The sequence below is a fragment of the Natator depressus genome, chromosome 4 (assembly GCF_965152275.1).
Source record: "Natator depressus isolate rNatDep1 chromosome 4, rNatDep2.hap1, whole genome shotgun sequence".
In the NCBI taxonomy this organism is placed as follows: domain Eukaryota; kingdom Metazoa; phylum Chordata; order Testudines; family Cheloniidae; genus Natator; species Natator depressus.
In genome coordinates this window covers 75395879-75414170 of record NC_134237.1, presented here as the reverse complement: position 1 = coordinate 75414170, position 18292 = coordinate 75395879, and the positions used below count along the sequence as shown (strand labels likewise).

At 40.4% G+C, this 18292-nt stretch overlaps 1 pseudogene; it reads right to left on the bottom strand.

The window, feature by feature from the left end:
* Positions 1-1755: 1755 nt before the first annotated feature.
* On the bottom strand, positions 1756-2338 carry LOC141986954 (zinc finger and SCAN domain-containing protein 32-like; annotated as a pseudogene).
* Between the last annotated feature and the right edge of the window lie 15954 nt (positions 2339-18292).

Sequence of the window (18292 nt, the reverse complement as noted above, 5' to 3'; positions counted from 1 at the left end):
CAATACCCTCCTAGTGAAAACGTTTTTCCTAATATCCAACCTAAACCTCCCCCACTGCAACTTGAGACCATTACTCCTTGTTCTGTCATCTGAGAACAGCCTGGATCCATCCTCTTTGGAACCCCCTTTCAGGTAGTTGAAAGCAGCTATCAAATCCCCCCTCATTCTTCTCTTCCGCAGACTAAACAATCCCAGTTCCCTCAGCCTCTCCTCATAAGTCATGTGTTCCAGTCCCTAATCATTTTTGTTGCCCTCTGCTGGACGTTTTCCAACTTTTCCACATCCTTCTTGTAGTGTAGGGCCCAAAACTGGACACACTACTCCAGATGAGGCCTCACCAATGTCGAATAGAGGGGAACGATCACGTCCCTCGTTCTGTTGGCAGTGCCCCTACTTATACATCCCAAAATGCCATTGGCCTTCTTGGCAACAAGGGCACACTGTTGACTCCTCTCCAGCTTCTCGTCCACCGGAACCCCTAAGTCCTTTTCTGCAGAACTGCCGCCTAGCCATATCTGTGAAAGTAAGGGGGGGGGGAGTTTCTGGCAGGGTGGAGGGTTGAGGCAGATTGCCTGGGTGCCAGTTATGAGCAGCCAGACACCAGGGCAATAAGAAGAGCACAGTGAGGCACACTGTGTCTCTGAGAGGCTTTGAAAACCAATTTCATGAATGATCCAACACTGCTGTGACAGTTCTGTGCATTGTTCCTTGCCAGCCTGCCCCCTTCTTCGCATGTACTGCCCTGTAAACTAAACCCCCACCAACCACAGTGTGCACAGTGAATAAAGAGCCTCTTGTACTCAATTCATGCATTTTGATTATGCCAACAAACACTGAACAGAGATAGCAATGAATAGCAATGATAACCAGGTAAGGGCCTGATAACACAGGAATGGAGAGGCAAGGACACACAGCTTATAACAATCGCACTGTCTAGCAATCAAAACTGTGGGAATGAGAGTTTTCTGCTCCATGAACCATCCCCTGGAGTTGAGTTCAAGGGATAACAGGAACTCGCCACCCCACCCCCCGCGCATTCTAGGACATCTGGGAGAGGAGGATATGGAACTTGGTGAGGAGGGAAACTGGTTCATCACTGGGTGCAGTGGGACTCTAAGGTCTAGCTGCCTTTCCTGCACCTCGACCAGATGCCTCAACATGTCTGTTTGCTCCCCCAAAAGCTGCAACATCTCCTCTTGTGCGTTACGCTCTTGTTCCCTGCTTGCTTTCCTGCCCTCTTGGTTGATGCACATGCTCTCTGAGAGTGTGAGCCTCCATGCATGGAGCTGTGCCCTGTCAGCCCCAGAGGAATGCATCAAATCACAGAACATGTCTTCCCTTGTCTGCTTTTTTTGCCTTCTAATCTGGGACAGCCTTTGTGCTGGAGTGGAGGAAGCGCCCAGAGAACATGTTGCAGCTGCAAGGAAAAGCATACATTGTTGAAAACAAAAGGTTAACTGTTGCAGTGAATGAAACAATTCCCAGTAGTAAATACATTCCCTGAGGTACTTGGCCAAATTTTGTGTTTTAAAAGAAGAGCCTGCCACTAAGGTACAACACATGGCAGACTGCTGGGCAGCAGATTTCGGTTTGCACGCAGGCATGGTAAGCACACATGAAAGGGTAGACAGTGTGAGGGCACACCCAGGGAAATTTTTTACTGTGGAAACTCTTGGCATATAAACAGGCTTTTCTGGGGAGCACCCTTTGCGTGGCTGCACTGCCCGTCACTGTATCCCAATTGTTTAACTCAAGTTAAACAGTAACCACAATTGCATTTAACCCCTGTAGTGTTGTTATAAGTGTGCACTCACCACAGTCCCGCACCAGTGGATCCTGGGAAGGGATTGGCTCCAGAGTTAGGAAAAGGTCCTGGCTGTTGGGGAGAACAGATCCTCCGCTTGCCTGTTGCGCATTCTTCTCTTCTTCCTCTTCCTCATCAACAATGTCCTCCTCATTGTTGCCCATGGCCACTTGGGTCCCCTGGGAGGTATCCACAGAGAGTGTTGGGGTACTGGTGGGGTCCCCACCTAGAATCGCATGCAGTTGCTCATAGAAGTGGCATGTCTGTGGCTCAGCGCCAGGGTGACTATTCGCCTCCCTTGTCTTCTGGTACGCTTGCCTGAGCTCCTTTATTTTCACACTGCACTGCTGTGTGTCCCTGGTGTAGCCTCCCCCCCCCCGCCCCCATGCTCTGTACGATTTTGGCATAGATGTCAGCATTTCTTCTACTGGTTCGGAGCTCTGCCTGCACAGACTCTTCTCCCCACACAGCAATCAGATCCAGTGTTTCCCGTGTGCTCCACGCTGGAGCACATTTGCGGCCCTGGGCAGCCATGGTGGTGAGCTCTCCACACTGATCAAACAGGAAATTAAATTCAAAAGTTCTTGGGGCTTTTCCTATTTACCTGGCTGAAGTGCAGTGGAGTTGAAAGTGCTGTCCAGAGCAGACACATGGGAGCACTCTGTGACACCTCCCCGAGGCCAAACAAGTCGAAATATACTGTGCTGTGTCTAAACTACTCCTAATTCGACCTGGGAAGGTCGAATCTAGAACTACTCCTCTCATTGAGGTGGCGCACAGGCGTCTATTTTAAAAGCCCTTTAGGTCAGCGGGAAGGGCTCTGTAGTGTAGACAAGCACCTTATAAATTCGACCCAATGCGGGGAATGTCAATCTACCGATGTAGTGTAGAACAGCCCTAGGACTCTTACTGGCATAACTATATAATTTAAAATAACACCACCCCTGAAACCAACATAGTTATGATAGTAAAAATTTTAACTGTAGATTAGCCCCAATTTTATGTTTATAGACAAACATGGCAACAGATAAATTCAGACTGATGCTATGGTCAATAGAAAAATCTTACAAAAATGGGACTATTTTCTTCTTCCTATAGAGAAAGAAAGCCAAAACCCATGATGATGTCTTAACATTAATTTCTTCGTATTCCTCATGTACCATCCCTTTTTGATAATCTAGCTTTCAGTTCCACTGTGTTAAATTATTTAACTCAATTGAAATCAAATTACAAAAATAACATATCGCTCAGATCTTATCAAATTAAACATAACCACAGCTTTTCTTTTTGCAAAATTCCATCAGCGTGTCTATTGCTTACTCAGAATTTGTTTGCAAATCTAATTTGCATTGCTAAGGATGTTAACTGAAAATTAGAATTACTACTTTAATCACTTGACCAAAAACAGGTGGAAGTTCTGCTTCTAGTAATTCATTCTTCCTCCAATCAAAGAGATTTGATCCACCTTTAATAAGAGAGAATACAGGTTTTTGCTAGTTCAACATTTGAATTTTAGCCTTATATTCTAAACATAATCATTAGAAAAACCTAAATATAACTATCAATTTTAAAAACAATGAGGAATCTTTGTGGCACCTTAAAGACTAACAAATTTATTTGGGCATACGCTTTCGTGGGCAAGAACCCACTTCACCAGATGCATGGAGTGGAAAATACAGGAGCAGGAATAAATACATGAAAAGATGGGAGTTGCCTTGCCAAGTGTGAGGTCAGTCTAACGAGACAATTCAATTAACAGTAGGATGCCAAGGGAGGAAAAATAACTTTTGTAGTGGTAATGAGAGTGGCCCATTTCAAACAGTTGACAAGAAGGTGTGAGTAACAGAAGGGGGAAATTAGTATGGGCAAAATTAGGTTGAGGTTTTGTAATGACCCAACCACTCCCAGTCTTTATGCAGGCCTAATCTGATGGTGTCCAGTTTGCAAATTAATTCCAGTTCTACAATTTCACTTTGGAGTCTATTTTTGCAGTTTTTGTGTTGAAGAATTTCCAGTTTTAGGTCTGTTATTCAGTGACCAGAGAGACTGAAGTGTTCTTCTACTGGTTTTTGAATGTTATAATTCCTGATGTCAGATTTGTGTCTATTTATTCTTTTGCATAGAGACTGTCCAGTCTGGCCAATGTACATGGCAGAGGGGCATTGCTGGCACATGATGGCATACATCACATTGGTGAATGAGCCCATGATGGTGTGGCTGATGTGGTTAGGTCCTATGATGGTGTCCCTTGAATAGATATGTGGACAGAGTTGGCATCAGAGTTTGTTGCAGGGTTTGAGTTGGTGTTTTTGTTGTGTGGTGTGTGGTTGCTGGTGAGTATTTACTTTAGGTTGGGGGGCTGTGTGTAAGCAAGGACTGGCCTGTCTCTCAAGGTCTGTGAGAGTGATGGATCATCCTTCAGGATAGGTTGTAGATCCTTGATGATGCGCTGGAGAGGTTTTAGTTGGGGTCAGTAGGTGACAGCTAGTGCCATTCTGTTACTTTCTTTGTTGGGCCTGTCTTGTAGTAGGTGACTTCTGGGTAACCTTCTGGCTCTGTCAATCTGTTTCTTCACTTCACCAGGTGGGTATTGTAGTTTTAAGAATGCTTGAAAGAGATTCTGGGGGTGCTTGTCTCTGTCTGAGGGATCAGCGCAAATATGGCTGTATCTTAGAGCTTGGCTGTAGACAATGGATCGTGTGGTGTGGTCTGGATGAAAGCTGGAGGCATGTAGATAATATAGTGGTCAGTAGGTTTCTGGTATAGGTTGGTGTTTATGTGGATGCCATCCACAGCCTCAGAAACAACTCTGACATTATAATCAAAAAGGCTGACAAAGGAGGTGCTGTAGTCCTCATAAATTGGTCGGAATATGAACGAGATGCTGCTAGACAACTCTCTGACACCACATTCTACAGGCCATTACCCTCTGACCCCACTAAGGATTACCAAAAGAAACTACACCATCTGCTCAAGAAACTCCCTAAAGAAGCACAGGAACAAATCTACACTGACACACCCCCAGAAACCTGACCAGGGGTATTCTATCTGCTACCCGAAATCCATAAACCTGGGAATCCTGGACACCCCACCCCCACCCCCGCATCATCTCAGGCATTGGCACCTTGACAGCAGGATTATATGGCTATGTAGACTCTCTCCTCAGGCCCTACGCTACCAGCACTCCCAGCTATCTTCAAGACACCACTGACGTCCTGAGGAAACTACAATTCTTTTGGTGATCTTCCAGAAAACAACATCGTAGCCACTATGGATGTAGAACCTGTCTACATGAACATTCCACATAAAGATGGACTACAAGCCGTCAGGAATAGCATCCCCGGTACTATCACGGCAAACCTGGTGGCTGAACTTTGTGACTTTGTCCTCACCCACAACTATTTCAGATTTGGGGACAATTTATACCTTCAAGTCAGTGGGACTGCTATGGGTACCCGCATGGCCCCACAGGATGCCAACATTTTTATGGCTGACTTAGAACAACGCTTCCTCAGCACTCATCCCCTAACACCGCTACTCTACTTGCGCTACATTGATGACATCTTCATCATCTGGACCTATGGGAAGGAGGCCCTTGAGGCATTCCACCAGGATTCCAACAATTTCAACCCATCAACCTCAGCCTGGATCAGTCCACACAAGAGATGCACTTCCTAGACACTACAGTGCTAATAAGCGATGGTCACATAAACATCACCCTATACTGGAAACCTACTGACTGCTATACTTACCTACATGCCTCCAGCTTTCATCCAGACCCCATCACGCTCTCATTACCACTACAAAAGTTATTTTCCCTCCCTTGGTATCCTACTGTTAATTGAATTGTCTCGTTAGACTGGGTAAGGCAACTCCCATCTTTTCATGTATTTATACCTGTTCCTGTATTTTCCACTCCATGCATCTGTTGAAGTGGGTTCTAGCGCATGAAAACTTATGCCCAAATAAATTTGTTTGTCTCTAAGGTGCCACAAGGACTCCTCGTTATTTTTGCTGATACAAACTAACACGGCTACCACTCTGAAACCTATCAATTTTAAAAAGTTCATTTAAGTTAATTAATTCTTATATTTTAAAAAGCAACTTTATATACCTGCCCTAAATCAGGAGGGTTATTATGCTTCTTTAGGCCTAAGCATAGGCCTCACTACTAAAGCTGATGATTATAAAATCAAGATTACTTGATTTGATGGCTACTCCATATATCTGTGAAGGGCTAACAGCACTGAAGACTCAAAATAATGTTATCAGGGACAGGTAAAATAGGGTGACCTGACAGCAAGTGTGAAAAATTGGGACAGGGGGTCAGGGGTAATAGGAGCCTATATAAGAAAAAGACCCAAAAATCGGGACTGTCCCTATAAAATAGGGACAACTGGTTACCCTAAGGTGAAACCATGCTGATTTTGGTAGCATAGAGTAGTGTGAATACACTGCTCTTGGTCACAGACTCTTTTTGCTAGTAGATCATTCTTCTTAATGTAATTACTTAGGCCCAGTTCAATGGCTCATTGGCAGACTGCTGGATTCACATGAAGCGGCTCTACAAGTACAGCAATTCACCCATGCCCAACAAGTTACAGGATTGGGGCCAAATTATGTATTGTAAAAAGAGGAGTACAAACAGAGCTGGCTGTCATAGGGAAGCAGGCCTACATGAATGATAAAAGTCTTAATATACAGACTCTGGGGGCACATTTTAAAAATATAGCTTCTACTCATTCAGTTTCAGATGCAAAATTTCAAGCTCAAATGACAGAATATGAGCACCTTATACTTGATTGTACTAACAAATCATACAGGGCTAGACTGAGCCTTGTATGTACAGCCCTGGGCTATGAGCGGTGCAGAGCTGCACAACCCAAAGGGGAGCACCAGACGCCATTCTGTCTCTCAGAAGCTGCCGTGCACTTAGAGATTGCACACCAAGTAACATACCACTCTGGGGATGCAGCTTATTGCCCCCTGTGCAGCTGGCCAATATACTGAGACAAGGAGAAGCTTCAGCTGTGCACACCGCCAGTCACTCCACAACATACTTGGGGCACCATCGCTCAGATTTAGATGTTGCAACGCTGAGCCTAAATCGAGTTTTAGGCACCTAGTTACCTTTGTGGATCTGGGACCATATGCTCCAAGGGAAGAAGGAAGGGAGCAGCCACTGTACCCCTTACATAGCAGAGATTGCATTTCTGTGTGGCCCTTATACAGATCAAGCAAGGTGGAGGCAGAAGAGAAAGCTTCTTACACCCACCCTTCAGAACACATCATGTAAGGGCCATGAAAGATCTGGCTTATAGCTAGGTATCCAAATGTTATCATTTGAACCCCAAAATCTGTACCCACAATTCCCATTGATATAAGAAAAGGCATCCTTCACTAGCTAAAAAAGTAAAGTATTTCAGTAAATGAAATTCTGCCTCCTCACTGTTTTGTTCAATTGATTTATGTATACAGATTTTATTTTTATATTTTCATTTTTAATTAACATTTATCAGAAATGTTACAGAGTCTGAAGAACAGCAATTCAAGATTAGTTTCTAATTTCAACCTGCTCTAGATTTTTTTAAGTAATGAAGACTGTCTTCTCTTACAATATGTCAACAGGAATTTTTATTCATATTATAATTTTGGCATTTCCAATTTAGAATTTTCTTCATGTCTCCATGTTTGCATTTTAATTGGGTTAGGCTATCCAGAGGATTAGCACAAAAATGTCAGCTTGTACTTCTCTTAACCCTTTTATTTAATAACTGTGACTGTACAGACGACTTCAGCATTAAACATTGAGCTATTCTTTCAGTACAGAGCCAGGACAGTTAGATTAAATGTATGACAATTAAAATGTTTGACAAACACAAGAGAAGCATTTGTACACAAGCACATTTTAAAATATGGTCAAACAATTTAGTGTTTATTCAAAAACCCCAATTTGATTAGAAAATGTTGACAAAATGAACTGAAAGTTTATGTTTCTACAAAGTACAGAACAGATTGGTGCTGTCACTTATTGTGAAAAGCAACTTTCCATGTATTTGACTTTAGTAAAGCAGTATTTCAGTTGTATGAGACTAACCTCTCTTGTGCAGGAGTTCTATCCAGCAATGTTTTACTTTCCCTCCTTGAACACCTGCTCATAAAGCAAATCTCTGAAGTACAGTCAAAGGGGAGAGAAAGATTCCTCAAGACACAAAACCATTCATTTTTCAGAAACTATAGTTGATTTGTTCTTGACAGGGCAGAGAGGATGTGAATTTAGATGTAAAGAGAAAAAATATCATGTTAGACTATATACACTAGAACTTTATATGAGTAACTCAGTAAAATATTTCCAGAGCATCATTTTACTGCTGTCTGTTAGTTAGGGCCCAATCCATTATTCCTCATATAGTTAATATGCCAACTGAAGTCACTGGGGCTCAGCCTTCTCACCTATCCTTAGGTTCCCTGAAAGTACACCGGCCTTTTAAGAGCTTGGACTACCTGCCTAAGCCATTATCTTATGTGTGATTAGCGAAGCTGTGGCTCCTTGTTTTTAAATCCATAAATCATTTTCCTGCCTTTGCCTCTCATTTGTGCTATGCTGGCATCAAAATTACATTCTATCAAAAGCTTAACATTTCTCACATTCCAAGACCATTAGTGCCTGTGTCAGATTAAAATCTGGTGCCATATTTAGAATTATTTTGTTTCATTTTATGAATTCATTGTGGCATGAAATAAATTATATTAAAAATCAAATGAAAGCACGCTATGTTTCATACTCTCTAATGCCTTTTGAATATGTTCACAAATACATTTTTCCATTCCTCTTCAATACTTCAACAGCTTAGAAATTAACCTTACAGAAAGCCTATGAGGTAAAATATATGAATGTTAAGAATCCCCTAAATACATATTTACATAAGCTGTCAAAGCTTCAGAAGAGCTGTCGGGCACCTCACCCAAATATCTCACCCCCTTGTCTATGCAGCATTCATTCTTATGAGGCAAATTCTCAGACAGAAAGGACTCCAGATTGTGTGAGAGACACTGACGCAGGGAGCACAGGGGGGTTGGACCAATTTGGGGTTCCAGTCAGTATCTTTCTTTAATTTGAACCTTTTAACCTTAATATCAGCATTTCAAACATAATCTTTTAAATTGATATTTTTAAAATGTACCAACTATATTATTTATATTGCCAAAGTTCCCAGAGGTCCTACTCAGGACTGGAACCTCATGTGAGCACTGGAAGACAATCTCTGCCCTTGTTTGACCATATTTTAAAATATGCTTGTGCACAAACACTCCTTTTGTATTTGTCAAACACATTCACTTGTCATGCATGTAATCTAACTCTGCACAAAGACAGTTTACAATCTAATTTAAATCAAGAAGCAACAAGGGAGTGTAACAAATTGTAGGAAACAAGGCAGAAGGAGCTATGAGGACTACAGTAATAATGTGTGCTTACACAGGCTTGCTAACTATGTGCCCAACTTGATTCCAAATCGTTTACCCAATTCAACTATGTACATAAATAGCAGCAGCGGTCACTGGCCCTCTACCTTGCTATTTTCAGTGGATAATTTTCTGCAGGCATCAGAGAAGGAATAACATTACTCTCTTTAAACCCGTCTCCTGAAGACCACTACTCACACTGTTTCACCCCCAGCCTTGTGGCGATCAGGGCAGACAAGGAATACAGTACTCCTGTGGCAGTGCCCTTCAAGATCTTGGTAGTGGCTTCACTGCCGGTGCATTGCAAACAAGTGGGACTAATGCTTAGAAGAGCTGAAGCTGCCGCAGAGGCAGAGTCTCTGCATGGATGACCTGGATTTCCTTCAGCTCTGCTGGGATCTGTCCAGATCCCAGGGAATCCACAGGATGTGGATGCCAGTTTCATGGCCTGTTCAGAAGGGAGAAATGAGGGCAGGAAAAGTATTAGGAGAACCTCTCTGAGATTTCCTCCATTTTGTCTCTTCCCTTGAGTTCTCATACAGGACTCAACATGACTGATCACACGTATTTCCTCTACCTTAAAGTAAGAAATATGTACTAATACACTGTTAAAAGATTGTTCAGACTGAAAATGAACCAGAAATCCAGAGATGTAGCTAACTTATCCTTAAAGTAACTCTACTGGATGTTAACTTGCATAACATGGTTTAAGTGTTTAAGTGTTCCAAAATCTATTTGGATTTGTGCTGGAAACGACCCACCTTGATTATCATACACATTGTAAGGAGAGTGATCACTTTACATAAGCTATTACCAGCAGGAGAGTGGGGTGGGGGGAGAGAAAACCTTTTGTAGTGATAAACACCCATTTTTTCATGATTTGTGTGTATAAAAACAAACATCTTTTGTATTTTCCACAGTATGCATCCGATGAAGTGAGCTGTAGCTCATGAAAGCTTATGCTCAAATAAATTGGTTAATCTCTAAGGTGCCACAAGTACTCCTTTTCTTTTTGCGAATACAGACTAACACAGCTGTTACTCTGAAAAAAAATCTATTGAGTGAACTACAGATTTTTTTGGATCTCTAGGATTTCCTCCCTTCTTCCTCCCCCCCCCCCCCAAAAAAAAAAAAAGGACACAAATAAAATACATCTGACCTGAACTGAAATTTGTTGGTATTTTCAGCAAATTGAAAAGTCAACACAAATTGTTTCTCTCTTTTTTTTTCAGGCATTAACTTTTTTAAAGTGAAAGCAAAGGAAATGAATGGTTACATTCACAAAATCAGAGAAGTGTGAGCAGGAGCACCATCCCCACTTATGCCCCAAAGCTGAGTCATTAGGACACTCATCTGGGAGATTTCAGAGTCACATCTGGGAGAGATGGGTTTGAACTGGAGACTCCATCATCTTACACAAGCATCCTAATCACTATGCTATAGAATCATCCTCTTTTATACAAAGTGAAATGGGGAAGAGGGGAAATCTCTCAGCTAAGAAAACCCAATAGCCTGATGGTATTGGTACTCACTTGGCAGAAGTGACCTGGGTTCAGGTCCCTTGCTCAGACAAGGGCTTCAAACCGGAATCTTCCCCATCATCCCAGGTGAGTGCTTTAACCACTAGGTTTTTGTGCATAAGGCAGGAGACATCACTACCAGCAGTTGTTTTGTAAATAGCACCTAATTCTCCATGTCCATCTAGCCCTTCAATTTTCTCTTCTGACAGTAAGGCTATCATATGAATAAAGATGAAGATTAACGGAATCAGCTTTAAACTCTTCTAACTCACACTCCCTAGTAAAATACTTTGGATGCAATTCAGGTATGGTAAAACCTACTGAAAATGGAAAGTCACTTTTAAAGTGCCTTATTGTTTATTCTGAACCAAGTTCACTAGAAATAAGGCAGCTGCAATTTCTGCATAAGTAAAAGTTAGTATGGTTGGATAATGATTAAAAAATATCAAACCAGCCTGATCTCTTTTGATCTCTAATTTTATTGCCAACATCATCTCATAAAACTTCTAGCATTTCAAGCATTTTTTAGAGTCTAGCTGTGATGAGTACACACTTGGATTTGAATTGTGTTTGTTATGGGCAAGTGTCATAGTAGTGGATTAGCATAACTATGCTAAAATTCCTGATGAAATGAAAATAATATAAATTATTTTAAAGGGTAATTGTGTTACTGAAAAATATGTAGACCACTAATTTAATATTGTGACTTAATATATGTTTGTGGAGGACAAAAGACTGATCTGCTTTCAAATAATCAGAAAAAATGTGGTAAATAAATTTGTGACACCATCAGTGGCATGGAACTGTGCTTATTTTTATGAGAAGATTTCTGTGCTATGAATTGTGAAATAACATTTCTTGTCCTTTACAACTTGTTTTAGCAGTTTCTAGTCAGCAATTGCTGAGACAGATTTCTTTTCTGAAGTTAAAAAGGAAGATTGCTTTTTTGTTTCTGAGTGATAACAATTTCATTACAACTTTCGGATGTAAGAGTTATGTTACTATTAGTTGAGATGGAATATTTTATTGAAAATAAGCGATAGACAAGCTGAAATATCATTTGGGAAATGAAAATAGCAAAGGAAAGTTCAAGAGCAATAAAGGTTCTAAAAGTGAGACACAGGGACTATGACAGCGAACAACGCTGAATTGCAAACAGTTTTGAATAAAAAGGATCAGCATTGTGTATTCTGCAGTCGAAAATCAAAGAAAAATCTTGGGCTATTAAGATAGCTATCTGATGTATGACTTTGCTTGACTACTGAATTAGAAATACAAAATGGGTGTTTTTTAGAATGAGCAGAAGCAACTGTCCTATGACATTTGAGTTTATTGATCGTCATTCCTTCCACAGGACACTGCACTACAGTACAATGAATAAGTGCCTTTTTCGGGGACTCATTGGTAATAGTTTACTAGCAACAAATATTTAGTGATTCTAGTGAACTTTTGCACTCCTCACTTTTTTTGCCAGTACTTTGAGGGGTACTTAATTCAGCATAGTTCCACAAAAAGATGCTGTAATCATTCTAAATTTATATTATCAGTATTATTCCAGGCATGGTCCTTCCTGTTACCAATGGTTCTTGGGTTTGAAAAATACTCTGAGGTCGATGAGCCCTACATTGTGTCAATGAGGCATTCTGGCACATGTTTGATGGGTAGATTAAGTACTGTTTGTCTTCATTGTGTGGCAGAATGAGCAGTCTGAGTTCTGAATGCCTAAATTCCCCAATTTCTTCTGAAGCAGCCATTCCCACTGGGAATGAGGTGGTAATGTTTGTTTTTATTCAAGTGTTAAAACTAGAGGTATAATATCAGAACTCCTGTAAAGTATGCAGACAAGATGAGGTTATTTTCACCCAGAGCCATAATCGTGCAGTTAGAGGAGCAATTACAGCACTGATAATGATTAGGGCCCTATCAAATGCATAGTCCATTTTGATCAATTTCATGGTTATACAATTTAAAAAAATCATAAATTTCATGATTTCAGCTATTTAAATCTGAAATTTCACAGTGTTAATATTGTAGGGGTCCTGACCCAAAAAAGAAGTGGGGTGGGGTGGGGTGGGGGGAAGGTCGAAAGCTTATTGTAGTCAGGGTTGTGATACTGCTGCCCTTATTTCTGTGATGCTACTGGTGGTGGCTCTGCCTTCAGAGCTGGGCAGCTGGAGAGCGGTGGCTGCTGCCCGGGAGCCCAGCTCTGAAGGCAGAGCTACTGCCAGTAGCGGTGCACAAGGAAGGATGACATAGCCTAGTATTGCCACCCTTACTTCTGCACTGCTGCTAGTGGGCATGCTGCCTTCAGAGCTTGGTGCTTGGTCAACAGCTGCTGCTCTCCACCCACCCAGCTTTGAAGGCAGCGCAGAAGTAAGGGTGGCAATTCTATGACCCCCTAAAATAACCGTGCAACCCCCTTGCAACTCCCTGTTGGTTAGGACCCCCAATTTGAGAAACGCTGGTCTCCCATGTGAAAGCTGTATAATATAGAGTAAAAGCACACTAAACACCAGATTTCACGGGGGGAGAGCAGATTTCATGGCCACGAATTTGGCAGGGGCCTAATGATGAAATAGTCCATGGTGTTGTGTGCTGAGTGGATGGAAAAGAGAAGCAGGTTTCAGGAGGGATGTAATTTGGGACACAGGAATGTAATCTGGGGACAGGGTGTTACCACACAAACTATAGAGCCTCAGCCCGTAACACTGGACTCTCAGCATGTGTAATAAAGATCTTTTCCCTACAACTCTACCTGCTGTATTACTTATCACTGTTGAAGCACATGGAACACTTGGTGCTGGTTCAGAGGGCTGGCCAGTCACATAGAGACATTTTTCCAATATGACTTTTCCATGTAAGCAATTATTGTAGTTGTTACAAGGAAGTTATGGGCTCACAAATGGGAAGGGAGGCAATCTGTGTAATTGGGGATGGCAGAGGAGACAGTTTATCTAACAAGTTGTGGTCCACAATATGAAAAATATTGAGAACATGGCTGTAATTACTGGGTAAAACTACAAAGAGATAGAATGTGCAAGTTAACACACCAGACTCCTCGTCGTTTTTTCAAGTTAACACATGAAATCACTGTTTTTGTCCTTCACTGGGACTTGAGTTCACTGAGATAGTATGCTGATAAGTGCTTTTGAAGAGAACACATAGCATGGTAGAAAGAATGATTATTTCAAACACTGCTGATCCATACAAAAGTATTTGCTACTAGCTCTGACGGGTCCTGAGATTTTTGGACCTTAAATTTGTGTGCACAGAAGTAGTAACTATTAGGGCTTTCTAAAATCTATTAGGCCTCCTTTCCCACTCCATTACATTGCTTTTGAAACAATGTAGTTCCTTGGAAGTCACCACTCTAATCCCAATTTTATAATTTCTTCTCCCTCCAAATCATTTGTAGTTGAACTCTAATAACAAAGGCAGCTGAAGTTACAGGCTGAGAGATGTTTAAAAAAAATCCAATATCAAGATATCTATCTATCAAATATTTCCACAAGGGTGTCTTTCTGTTCAGAGTATGCACAATATATGAGGCCGTGGTGGGTATAAAATATAAAGGTTTTAGCAAACACATTTTTTAAACATGTCTAGACTCTTACAATGCCATAAGGTTTTGAAATCATTTCAGTGAGTGAACCTATGTGAATCTCCAAAAGTTCTAAGCTTCCCTTTCTCACTCCAAATCATATCTGACTCTTTGGTACTCGGACCCAGACAGAAATGATTGCCTACCATCTCTTTGTTTCCTTCTATTTCCCACTCTGTCTCCTGTCTTATATTTAGATTGTAAGGTTTTAGGGCAGGGACCATCCCTTTGTACTGTATTTATACCGTGCCTAGCAACTATGGGGCCCTGTTCCATGGTGGATTTTCCTAGGCACTATGTTAATGCAAATAAGAAAATCTCATATCAATAGGATCTGATAATCCTTCCAGTTTTTTGTTTTTTTTTTTTAAATTTCATTCAGGCTAGAGCCTCTCTCATTAATTTGGTACTTCCACTTGTGATGCTGGTGGGACTCAGGAAATGGACATGTATGAAAAAGGAAAAAACAGTAAGTGAAATTTTATATATAGTCAAAAAAAAAATGGGGTTTGAGTTTGGATTGACTCATTTGTTCCAAACTGATACTAGTAAGGAGGGTGGTAACATGTCAGATATGCCGTACCGTGGAACAACTTAATAACCTACCACTGACATTGCTCCGAGCAGAATTCCAGCAGGTACATGGCTTCCATAGTTATTTGTGCATTAGCATGTGCTGAATTGACTTATATGTTCCTTATTTGATCCATTATTTATACAAATTAAATCTCTTTACTGGCTCAAGAGATGTTTAATATTAAAGCATATAAGCTGTCAAAATCAGGTATTATTCCTAAAAAGAAATAATTTCTACTGCTCTCTGTAAAGAAAATGTACAGTATTGTACAGAAATGGTCCAAAAACAGTTTAGAACAGTGCTACAGAAGAATTGGTAGTCATCATGGCAGCATACTGGAAAAAAGTTTAGGGTGTGTCAGACTTCAAGACTCTGTTATAAACAAACTTACACCCTGAAAAATTATGGAGGGAAGAGTGTTATAAGTATTTCAAAAAGAAAAGGAGGACTTGTGGCACCTTAGAGACTAACAAATTTATTTGAGCATAAGCTTTCGTGAGCTACAGCTCACTTCATTGGATGCATCTGTTAGTCTCTAAGGTGCCACAAGTACTCCTTTTCTTTTTGCGGATACAGACTAACACGGCTGCTACTCTGAAATAAGTATTTCAGGAATCTGTGGAATATCATATCTCCACTGGAGAAGAGATGGGAAGGGGAAATAAATTTGATACACTAGTGTTTTAACTTGATTTTGGCAGACATCCAGTTAAACATTGCTCTGAGGAAGCAAAATGCCCAAAGACAATAAATGCTCATCTGACCTTCATGGGGAGAAAAGACTTTGACGTAGCATAGAAAGGCATAACAAGAACCCATGGCTGGAATCTGAAGCCAAAAACATTCAGATTAAAAATATGGCAAATATTATAAGTGAGGCTGATAAAACCATTGGAATAAACTACCAAGGGAAATAGTGGATTCTTTTTGTTGTCTTCCAATTATCATTGGATGCCTATCTGAAAAAAATATGGTTTAGCCAAACACAGTTATTGGGCTCAATATGGGGGTAACTGAGTGAGATTAAGTGACCTATGATCAAAGGAAGGACAGATTAGATTATTTAATGATCTCTTCTGACCGTAAACTGTATATCTGTGAAATTAGAGTTTCAATACTTGGAGTTTTATCGCAAGTCATAGATATGGTGTTTTTCTTAAAGCCCCAGCTCCCAGCCAAACGCAATGACCTGAGAATCTCAGGTTTCATTTAAGATAAAAAGTGTGAGGGTGAAATCCTTCTCTGACTGAAGTCAATAGAAGCTTTGCCATTGATTTCAGTGGGAGGAGGATTTCACTCCAACTTTCTAGACCGAATGGTTGAAGAAAATATAAACCTTAAAAGTTCCAAAACTGAAAGGCAAGAAAAACCCCAAACTTTATTTTAAAACAATCTTAGGAATGATGGGGAGAAGGACTGAGTTTTTTGTATTCTTGGATTTGGCAGTACTGAATATGTCTGCTTCTGTATTGGTTCCACGCATCGAACGCATGATTCATAAAGTTTCCTTTTTCTCTTTGTCCAAATCCCAACTGAACATTGCCCACAAGAAGTCAGCCAATAGCTACATTTAAAAAAAAAAAAAAAAAAGACAAGCAAATGCAACTTGGTCACATTTCTGAGCTTCCCAGTGTGTCTGCCTTTCAGGCACGTGGTTTCATTTTCATTTTGCATGGTGTGAAATAGCAAGCCCATTCCTAGTTCTGTAATACTATGTTACTGCATTTAACGTATCTTCTGCAGTTAGCAAGCAGGATGCTCTGCTCAGTTCTGCTCTTTGAAGGCTCATTAGAACCTCTCTGATGCAAGGCAATTTTTAATTGCTGCTTCCTCACGGACAGTATAAATCTTTAATCTGCATTCACTCCAATTCAGAACAAAACAGAGCTATTTGAATGCAATACTCTCATGAGTTGGCTCAAGCAGAACCTAGATTTGGGCCATAATGTAAAACAAAAATTCACAAGATGTAAGACTCTGATCCTGCACACACTTAACTTTCCTCTTGGGACTGTCCCGTTTATTTTAATGGTACTATTCCATGTATAAAGAGAAGAAAATGCATAAATGTCCAGGGATTTGGAGTATAAAGGCCAGATCCAAGGTCCACTGAATTGGAGTGTTTACATTGACTTCAGTGGTTACTGGATCAGGCCCCAGGTCAACACCTAGAATAACACAGTTCATCATACAGCTGCAGTAAATAAGGACTCCGTCACATTAAGTCCTGCTGCCTTTAATCTCATTAGAACAGAATGTTCCCTTAGCTTGCAAACTCATTTGTGAGCATGTAACATTTTGTTTTCTTCAACTTGTAAGAAGTTTTCATGTTCTTAAATATATTTATATTTAGCAATTGCAGATGCTAATACCAGATGGTTCTGTGGAGTAAATCAGAGATATTGCTTAGATCCTGCAGTATAGTAGTGTCGATCACCTGGGATATCTCACCCAGAATCCTATTCAATCAACACCTAACCTCTTCCCAATACTGTTTTATTTTCACCTTGTCTGACTTTGTCCTAAAGCTACCTTCACCTTTACCCAGGTCCAACAACTGTCATTATTCTTACAGTAATCCTAGCCTCCTACATTCTACTCAGCATCTGATATGTATGTACTAAAGATTATTCTTTGTTGGATTAAATTTACTATATAATGTAGTGTATTTAATATTAAAGTGTTATAGGAACATACATTGTGGTCTTGCTTCTAAAAAAAGCCAGTTTTGTCAGTGTTTTTAGATTCAGCTTTGTTGCCAACCTTGTTCTTTTCCTCTCTTTTCATTTCTACCAGAGATAATTAACCTGAGTGTAGTGACAGATTTGAGAAATGCTAAAGTTATTAGTGACCATCACAATGCCATTAGAAATGCAAAAGATCACATTCAGTAAGAAATTTCAATCAAATTAGAAAGGGTAAGATGCTAAGTCTGATTTTGGGGTATTTTCTCATACAATTGAATAGATGAATAAACTAGGTATATGGGCAAAGTGGAAGAACAATAGCATAACCTTGCTGAAGATTCTGCCAAAACCTTACTAACTCTGATCTTAGAACACATTAGAAAGTTGAAAGTTAGAAATAAACGTCACTGATCTGCTTATGTATGCTATGTAATATTATGCATTTGTTTGCACCTCCCTGTCCTGCAATACATATCATTAAGATAGCCAAAGAAAACATTTTTTTTTAAAAGTTAGTTATTTGATATGCAGGATCACAATCAGAGTGCTCACTATAGTATAATGTTGAAAGGTTATAGAGCTTAGTATGAAAGTCATTGGTTGCTAACAAGCAACACAGTTGCATCAAGTATATATCCG